The sequence below is a fragment of the Myotis yumanensis genome, unplaced genomic scaffold (assembly GCF_028538775.1).
Source record: "Myotis yumanensis isolate MYYU_CA2020_CCGP unplaced genomic scaffold, mMyoYum1.0.hap1 SCAF_3, whole genome shotgun sequence".
Taxonomy (NCBI): Eukaryota; Metazoa; Chordata; class Mammalia; order Chiroptera; family Vespertilionidae; genus Myotis; species Myotis yumanensis.
Genome location: NW_027223754.1, coordinates 73428302 through 73437443, shown reverse-complemented (window position 1 = coordinate 73437443; position 9142 = coordinate 73428302).

Genomic DNA, 9142 nt, shown 5'->3' with positions numbered 1-9142 from the left:
AGCCCTCTCCACGTGCACCTCCGTACCTCTGTACTTTACTTCCGCACGCACCTCCTCTGAGTCTCAGTATGCTTTTCTCTTTGCTTCTAGTTGTAGAATTTCCACTCAGCCAGCCTTCCTGTGGTTCTGGATGATGTCCGTTCCGCCTTTAGTTGTATTCTTGAAGTGGTTGTGCTAAGCAGCAATCTGCGGTGTTTACATATGCCGCCATCTTGGTTTTGTCAGCATTTATTTTTTTAAATTTTATTTTATTGTTTAAAGTATTACAGATAGTAGTACATATGTCTCCTCCCCCCCCCCCCCCATTGACCTCCCCCCGGCCTCCCCTACCCCTGGCACATGCCCTCCCCCTCCCCCCAGTGTCTTGTGTCCATTGGTTATGCTTATATGCATGAATACAAGTCCTTTGGTTGATCTCTTACCTCCCCGCCCCCCCAACACTCACCAGGCTTCCCACTGTAATTTGACAGTCTGCTCCATGCTTTTCTGCCTCTATATATATCTTTTTGTTCATCAAGTTATAATGTTCTTTATTATTCATAAATGAGTGAGATCATGTGGTGTTTTTCTTTCACTTCCTGGCTTATTTCACTTAGCATAATGCTCTCCATTTCCATCCATGCTGCTGCAAATGGTAAGAATTCCTTTTTTTTTTTTATAGCAGCATAGTATTCCATTGTGTAGATGTACCATAGTTTTCTAATCCACTCATCTGTTGATGGGCATTTAGGCTGTTTCCAAATCTTGGCTATTGTAAACTGTGCTGCTATGAACATAGGGGTGCATATATCCTTTCTGATTGGTGTTTCTGTTTTCTTGGGATATATTCCTAGAAGTGGTATTACTGGATCAACTGGCAGTTCCATTTTTAAATTTCTGAGGAAGCACCATACTGTTTTCCACAATGGCTGTACCAGTCTGCATTCCCACCAGCAGTGCACGAGTGTTCCTTTTTCTCCACATCCTCTCCAGCACTTGTCATTTGTTGATTTGTTGATGATAGCCATCCTGACAGGTGTGAGGTGGTACCTCATTGTCGTTTTGATTTGCATCTCAGATGATTAGTGACTTTGAGCATGTGTCTCTTGGCTTTTGAGTGTCCTCTTTCGAAAAGATTCTATTTAGTTCCTTTGCCCATTTTTTGATTGGATTGTTTATTTTCCTTTTGTTGAATTGTATGAGTTCCCTGTAAATGCTGGAGATTAAACCCTTATTGGAGATAACATTGCAAATATGTTCTCCCATGCAGTGGGCTTTCTTGTTGTTTTGTTGGTGGTTTCTTTTGCTCTGCAGAAGCTTTTTATTTTGATGTAATCCCATTTGTTTATTTTCTCCTTAGTCTCTCTTGCCTTAGGATCTGTGTCTGTAAAGATATTGCTACAAAATATGTCTGCAATTTTGCTGCCTATGGAGTCTTGTAGGATTTTTATGGTTTCCTGTCTTACATTCAAGTCCTGTAGCCATTTTGAGTTTGTTTTTGTGTATGGTGTAAGTTGGTGGTCTAGTTTCATTTTTTTTTTGCATATATCTCACCAAATTTCCCAGCACCATTTATTAAAGAGGTTGTTTTGACTCCACTGTATGCTCTTGCCTCTTTTGTCGAATATTAATTGAGTATAATGGCTTGGGTCAATTTCTGGGTCCTCTGTTCTGTTCCATTGGTCTATATGTCTGTTCTTGTGCCAGTACCAGGCAGTTTTGAGAACCATGGCTTGGTAATATAGTTTGATGCCTGGAATTGTGATCCCTCCAACTTTGTTCTTTCTCAGGATAGCTGTGGCTATTCGGTGTCTTTTTTTATTCCAGATCAATTTTTGGAGAGTTTTTTCTAGATCTTTTAAATATACCATTGGTATTTTAATAGCTATTGCATTGAATCTATAGATTGCTTTAGGTAGTATGGACATTTTAATGACGTTGATTCTACCAATCCATGAACATGGTATGTTCTTCCATTTGTTTATGTCTTCTTCTATCTCTTTTTTCAGTGTCCTGTAATTTTCTGTGTACAGCTCTTTTACATCCTTGGTTAAGTTTATTCCTAGGTATCTTAATTTTTTTGGTGCAATAGTAAATGGGATTTTTTTTCATTTCTCTTTATGTGAGTTCATTATTGGTGTATAAAAATGCCATAGATTTCTGGGTGTTAATTTTGTATCCTGCTACATTGCCAAATTCATTTATTAGGTCTAATAGATTTTTGATGGAGTCTTTGGGGTTTTCTATGTATAATATCATGTCATCTGCAAATAAGGACAGTTTTACTTCTTTTCCAATTTGGATGCCTTTTATTTTTTCTTCTTGTCTGATCTAATGGCTAGTACTTCTAGTACTATGTCGAACAGGAGTGGTGAAAGTGGGCATCCTTGTCTTGTTCCTGTTCTTAGGGGAAATGGGTTTAGTTTTTGCCAATTGAGTATGATGTTGGCTGTAGGTTTGTCATATAGGGTTTTTATTATGTTGAGGTATGATCCCTCTATTCCTACTTTGCTGAGAGTTTTTATCAAGAAAGGGTATTGTATTTTGTCAAATGATTTTTCTGTATCAATTGATATGATTATGTGATTTTTGTCTCTCAGTTTGTTTATGTGATGTATCACATTTATTGATTTGCGGATATTGAACCATCCTTACATTCCTGGAATAAATCCCACTTGGTCATGGTGTATGATCTTTCTAATGCATTGCTGAATCCAATTTGCTAGGATTTTGTTGAGGATTTTGGCATCTATGTTCATCAAGGATATTGGCCTGTGGTTCTCTTTTTTTGTGGTATCTTTATCTGGTTTTGGGATTAGGGTAATGATGACTTCATAGAAAGAGCTTGGAAGTGTGCCTTCCTCTTGAATTTTTTGGAATAGTCTGAGTAGGATAGGTTTTAGTTCTTTGAATGCTTGGTAAAACTCCCCTGTAAAGCCATCCAGACCAGGGCTTTTGTTTGCTGGAAGGTTTTTGATTTCTGTTTCAATTTCTTTGGTAGTTATTGACCTATTCAGGTTTTTTGACTCTTCTTGGTTGAGTTTTGGGAGCTTGTATTTTTCTAAGAATATGTCCATTTTGTTGGAATAGAGTTGTTCATAGTATTTTTTCATAATCTTTTATATTTTTGTGGGGTCTGTTGTTATTTGGCCTCTTTCATTTCTGATTTTGTTTATTTGGGTCCTCTCTCTTTGCTTCTTGGTGAGCCTGGCTAGAGGTTCATCAATCTTGTTTATCCATTCAAAGAACCAGCTCTTGGTTTTGTTGATCTTTTGTATTATTTTTTTGGTCTCTATGTCCTTTATCTTTGCTCTGATCTTTATTATTTCCTTCCTTCTGCTTACACTGGGCTTTTCTTGTTGCTCTCTTTTTAACTCTTTGAGTTGTAGGGTTAGATAATTTATTACCATTGTTTCTTGTTTTTTGAGGGAGGCCTGTAGAGCTATGAACTTCCCTCTCAAGACTGCTTTCACTGAGTCCCATAGATTTTGTATTGTTGTGTTTTCATTGTTGTTTGTTGCCATGATGCTTTTTATTTCTTCTTTGATCTCTCTGGTAACCCAGTCATTGTTTAACAGCATGCTATTTATCCTCCAGGTGTTTGATTTTTTTTAATTGTTTTTATTGTTGTTGATTTTTAGTTTTATGCCGTTGTGGTCTGAGATGGTGGTTGATATGATTTCTGTCTTCTTGAATTTGAAGAGACTTTTCCTGTGACTCAATATATATAGTATATCTTTGAAAATGACCCATGTACACTTGAAAAGAATGTATATTCTGTAGCTTTGGGGTGAAATGTTCTGACGATGTCAATTAATTCCATCTGATCTAGTGCATAATTTAGGATTGATGTTTCTTTGCTGATTTTTTGTTTAGAGGATTTGTCCAATGGTGATAGTGGGGTATTAAAAGTCCCTGACTATGACTCTATTGCTATCAGTCTCTCCCTTGATATCCTCCAAAAGTTTTTTTTATGTATTTGGGTGCTCCTATATTGGGTGTGTATATGTTTACCAGAGTTATATTTTATTGTTGGATTGCTCCCTTTAGTATTCTGAAGTGGCCTTCCTTATCTCTTGTTATGTCCTTCACTTTGAGATCTAATTTGTCCAATATAAGTATTGCTACCCCAGCCTATTTTTCATTTCCATTCGCCTGAAAAATCGTTTTCCATCCCTTTACTGTCAGTCTGTGTGAGTCCTTTTTTCTAAGTTGGGTTTCCTGTAGACAGCAGATATATGGGTCATGTTTTCTTATCCACTCAGCTACCCTGTGTCTTTTAATTGGGGCATTTAATCCATTACCATTTAAAGTTATTATTGATAGGTACTTGTTTGTCACCATTTTTATTCTTTACACCTGTGTTCTTTCTTCATTTCCTATTTCTTCTTTTTATAGCAGACTCTTTAGCATTTCTTGCATTGCTGGTTTGGTGGTAATAAACTCCCTTAGTCCTTTTTTGTCTGTGAAGCTTCTGATTTCACTCTCAATTTTGTTTGATAGCCTTGCTGGGTACAGTATTCTTGGATTCAGACCCTCCCTTTGCATGACTTTGTATATTTCATTCTATTCCCTTCTTGCCTGATGTGTTTCTGTTGAGAAATCAGTCGCTAGTCTGATGGGGGATCCTTTTTAGGTAACTTTCTGTCTCTCTCTGGCTGCTTTTAAAGATTCTTACTTTGTCATTGGTTGTTGCCAATTTAATTATAATGTGCCTTGGCGTTGGTCTTTGGGGTTCATTTTGTTTGAGACTCTGTGAGCTTCTTGATTTGTGTGAGTTTTTTCTTCCCTATATCAGGGAAGTTTTCTGTCATTATTTCTTCAAACAGGTTTCTATTTCTTGCTCAGTTTCCTCTCCTTCTGGCATCCCTATTATGCAGATGTTGTTTCATTTCGTGTTGTCCCAAAGTTCTGTTAGGCTCTCCTCCTGTTTTTTAAGTTTTTTTCCTAGATGCTGCTCTGCTTGGGTATTTTTTCCTACCTTGTCTTCTAGCTCACTGATGTGGTCCTCTGCTTCTGCTAGTCTACTGTTGATGCTTTCCATTGAGTTCTTTATAGCAGAGATATCATTTTTCATTTCTTCTTGGTTCTTCTTCATTTCCTCTTGGTTCTTACACATATTGTTGAATTTGTCTTCCATTCTTTTCAGCCACCTTATGACCATTTCTCTGAATTCTTTCTCTGACATATTGCTTGCCTCCTTTTCACTTTTTTTTCTGGTGATGCCTCCTTTTCTTTCATTTGCAGGCTGTTTCTTTGTCTCCCCATGATCTCTCTTCTCCAGGTGTCTGGTTATGTAGCTCTCTCTCTCCTGCGTTGATTTAAAGGCATAAAATGCAACACAGCAAAGCACAACGCATAAGGCACTGAACACAAATGTATTCATGATACTAATAACCCCAAATAAAAGTGACTACCCGAGAAAAGAGAGTTAGGGGATAAGAAAAGAAAAAGAAGTGCAAAAATGATATTGAGAAAAGGGAAAAAAGTGAGAGAAGAAAGAGAATAAAAAAGAAGGGGGACAACTATTTATATGGGGAGAAAACTCCAGTAGAACAACAACTAATCCCCAAAAATGCAAATAACAAACACCTAGAGATGAATGAAAACTACAAACAACAACTAATAACAAGTGAGGAGAGGAAAAACAGAAGCAAAAAATAAAAACAAAAACAAAAAAAAAAAAAGGGAAACAATCTCACAAACAAGCAAAAAACCCCAAAACAATCTAATCAACAATCAAGCAAACAAGAACAATAGGACAGAGAGAAAGCAAGGCAAAACAAAACAAAATAATAATAATAAAAACAGTACAAAAAACAAAACAAAAAAATAATAACAACAGAAAAAAACAAAAAAAAAGGGAAGAGAAAAAAAATTTGATAGTGAAGAAAGTGAAGAGAGAGGTGTGTATGGACTTGGAGCAGGGATGGGAAATTAGATTCATAAGTAGGATGAATTTTTAACAGGTGGTAAAAAGAAGAAATAGGGAAAATCTAACAGAAATAGAGTAAGAGAACAAGACAACAAAAGGGGAAAAGTGAGGGATGGAGTGTTGGCATAAAGGTAATTTTGAGATAGAGTAAAAAGATGCTAAAGGAAAAATGAAAATAGAATGCAGAACATTAATCCTAAAATAAAATAAAGATAAAATAAAATGACACTTTTAAAAAATATATTTTTATTGATTTTAGAGAGGAAGAGAGAGAGATAGATAGAAACATCAATGATGAGAGAGAATCACTGATCAGCTGCCTCCTGCATGCTCCCCACTGGGGATCGAGCCCACAACCCAGACATGTGCCCTTGGCCAGAGTTGAAACTGGGACCCTTCAGTCCTCAGGCCAATGCTCTATCCACTGAGCCAAACCAGCTAGGACATAAAATGACACTTTAAAAAAAAGGCTACAATAATAGTAGTAATAATACTAATTAAAAATAAAAATATAATAATTAAAAAGGTAAAATCAAGTGAGGGAAAAAAAGAAAAAAATTAGCTTCTTAAGTAAAAGGTGAAAAAAAATGTGCAGTAGTGAAGGTCATTCATTTCCTCTACTCTTCTGTTTGGCACGCCTTTTTCCTGTCAGGTATTCAGGAGAGTATTGAAGTTCCCTGTGATACAATACTCCTACGTGTTGTAAACCACAGTTCTGATTTTAAAGCAGGCAGTATTTCTTTGTTTCCCAGACTGCCTTTATTTGTGTTTACTGAAGAGTCAATTTGTGATTCAATTTTACCTCTGGGTGGCAGTGTTTCTGGATTGACCTCTGGGGCTATAAGTCCTCTCTAGCCAGTATTTAGGTTTTTTTTCCATATCGCACTTAATACTGGTTTGGGAGAATCGACTGCCCCAGAGCTGGTTCCTTGATCGTTACTCCCTGCTCTGATTCCCAAGTTCCACAAAAACAATGTTCCCCTGCAATCTCTGTGAGTGTCCCTAATTGGACACTCCTATGAATTGGGTTTAGTAATCAAAAGCAAGGATTTAAAGCAGTGGTTCTCAACCTTCCTAATGCCACAACCCTTTAATACAGTTCCTCATGTTCTGGTGACCCCCAACCATAAAATTATTTTCATTGCTACTTCATAACTGTAATTTTGCTACTGTTATGAATTGTAATGTAAACATCTGATATTCAGGATGTATTTAGGTGACCCCTGTGAAAGGGTCGTTCGACCCCCAAAGGGGTCGCGACCCACAGGTTGAGAACTGCTGATTTAAAGAGGAAAAAAAAAAAAAGAGCCAGAGTAAGTGTGTGAGCTCGCAACCTCCACCGTCCAACTCTGGGCACAATTCTCCAAACATCTTTTACGCACGTCCTCTCTCCCCTGGCACTAAGCAGCTGGCACACTGGCAAATCCCAAGGCTTCCTTTTTGTGCCCAGTCAAGCTTTGGGCTGATTATTAGAGTTCCATTCTGCCAGCACCCCTGCGGATCCCCTTCCACACTTGCAGATCATGCTGTCCCCAACGGCCGTGGACTTTGTGGGGTGCAGACTTCCCCCATGCATGTTCCTCTCTCCAACCTGGATTACAAACCACACCTTTATCTAGGCGAAACCTGACCTTTCCATGAGGAGCAGGGCTCGTCTGAGTCCACATATTCACGCTGCTTGAGATCCAGTGTTCCTGGTTTCGTAGCTGGTCCCTGGGTGCCATGGATGCAAGGTCCCTGGATGCATATGCTTCTGATAACAACTACTCTCCCCTTCAAGTTGGCGCGGTCTCTGTGGCAGAGCCAGCTGCTCTGGGAGAGATTTTAGCAGCAGTGGAGGCTGCCGGGTTAGGGGAGCCCGATCCGGCAGTCTCCACCAGTCCCCTGGAGTATAGCTATCTCTCACCCACAAATTTACACTCTCCTGTACGTCCACACCCTCTCCTTTCGTTCTCTCTCTCACACAATATTTTGCAGTCTGCCTTCCCGTTGGCAGTCATCTTCCCCACCGCCAGATTCATTTATTAAGTCTAATAATTTTTGGATGGAGTCTTTGGGGTTTTCTATGTATAGTATTGTCATCTGTGAATAATGACAGTTTTACGTCTTTTCCAATTTGGATAACTTTTATTTCTTCTTGTCTAATTGCTATGGCTAGCACTTCTAGTACTATGTTGAACAAGAGTGGCGAAAGTGGGCATCTGTGTCTCATTACTGTTTTTAGGTGAAATGGTTATAGTTTTTGCCCATTGAGTATGATGTTGGCTGTAGGTTTGATGTATAAGGGTTTTACATTATTATGTTGAGGTATGATCCCTCTATTCCTACTTTGCTGAGGGTTTTTATCAAGAAAGGGTGTTGTATTTTGTCAAATGCTTTTTCTGCATCAATTGATATGACTATGTGATTTTTATCTTTCAATTTGTTTATGTGATGTATCATGTTTATTGATTTGCAGATATTGTACCATCCTTGCATCCCTGGGATAAATCCTACTTGGTCGTGGTGTGTGATCTTTCTGATGTACTGCTGGATCCGATTTGCAAGAATTTTGTTGAGGATTTTGGCATCTATGTTCATGAGGGATATTGGCCTGTAAATCTGTTTCCTTGTGTTGTCTTTACCTGGTTTTGGTATTAGGGTAATTTTGGCTTCATGGAATGAGCTTGGAAGTGTTGCTTCCTCTTGAATTTTTTGGAATAGTCTGAGGAGAAGAGATTCAGTTCTTGTTTGAATGTTTGGTAAAACTCCCCTGTGAAGCTGTCTGGTCCTGGGCTTTAGTTTGCTGGAAGCTTTTTGATGATTGCTTCAATTTCCTTCATAGTTATCGATCTATTGAGATTTTAAAATTCTTCCTGATTGAGTTTTGGAAGGTTGTATTTTTCTAGGAATATTTCCATTTCCTGTAAGTTGTCTAGTTTGTTAGAATAGAGTTGCTCATAGTATTTTTTTTTTTTTTACAACCCTTTGTATTTTTGTGGGGTCTGTTGTTATTTGGCCCTTTCATTTCTGATTTTGTTTATTTGGGTCCTCTTTCTTTGCTTCTTGGTGAGCCTGGCTAGAGGTTCATCAATCTTGTTTATCCTTTCAAAGAGCCAGCTCTTGGTTTCATTGATCTTTTGTATTGTTTCTTTGGTCTCTGTATCATTTATTTCTGATCCGATCTTTATTATTTCATTCCTTCTGCTCACTCTAGGCTTTTCTTGTTGCTCTATTTCTAATTCTTTA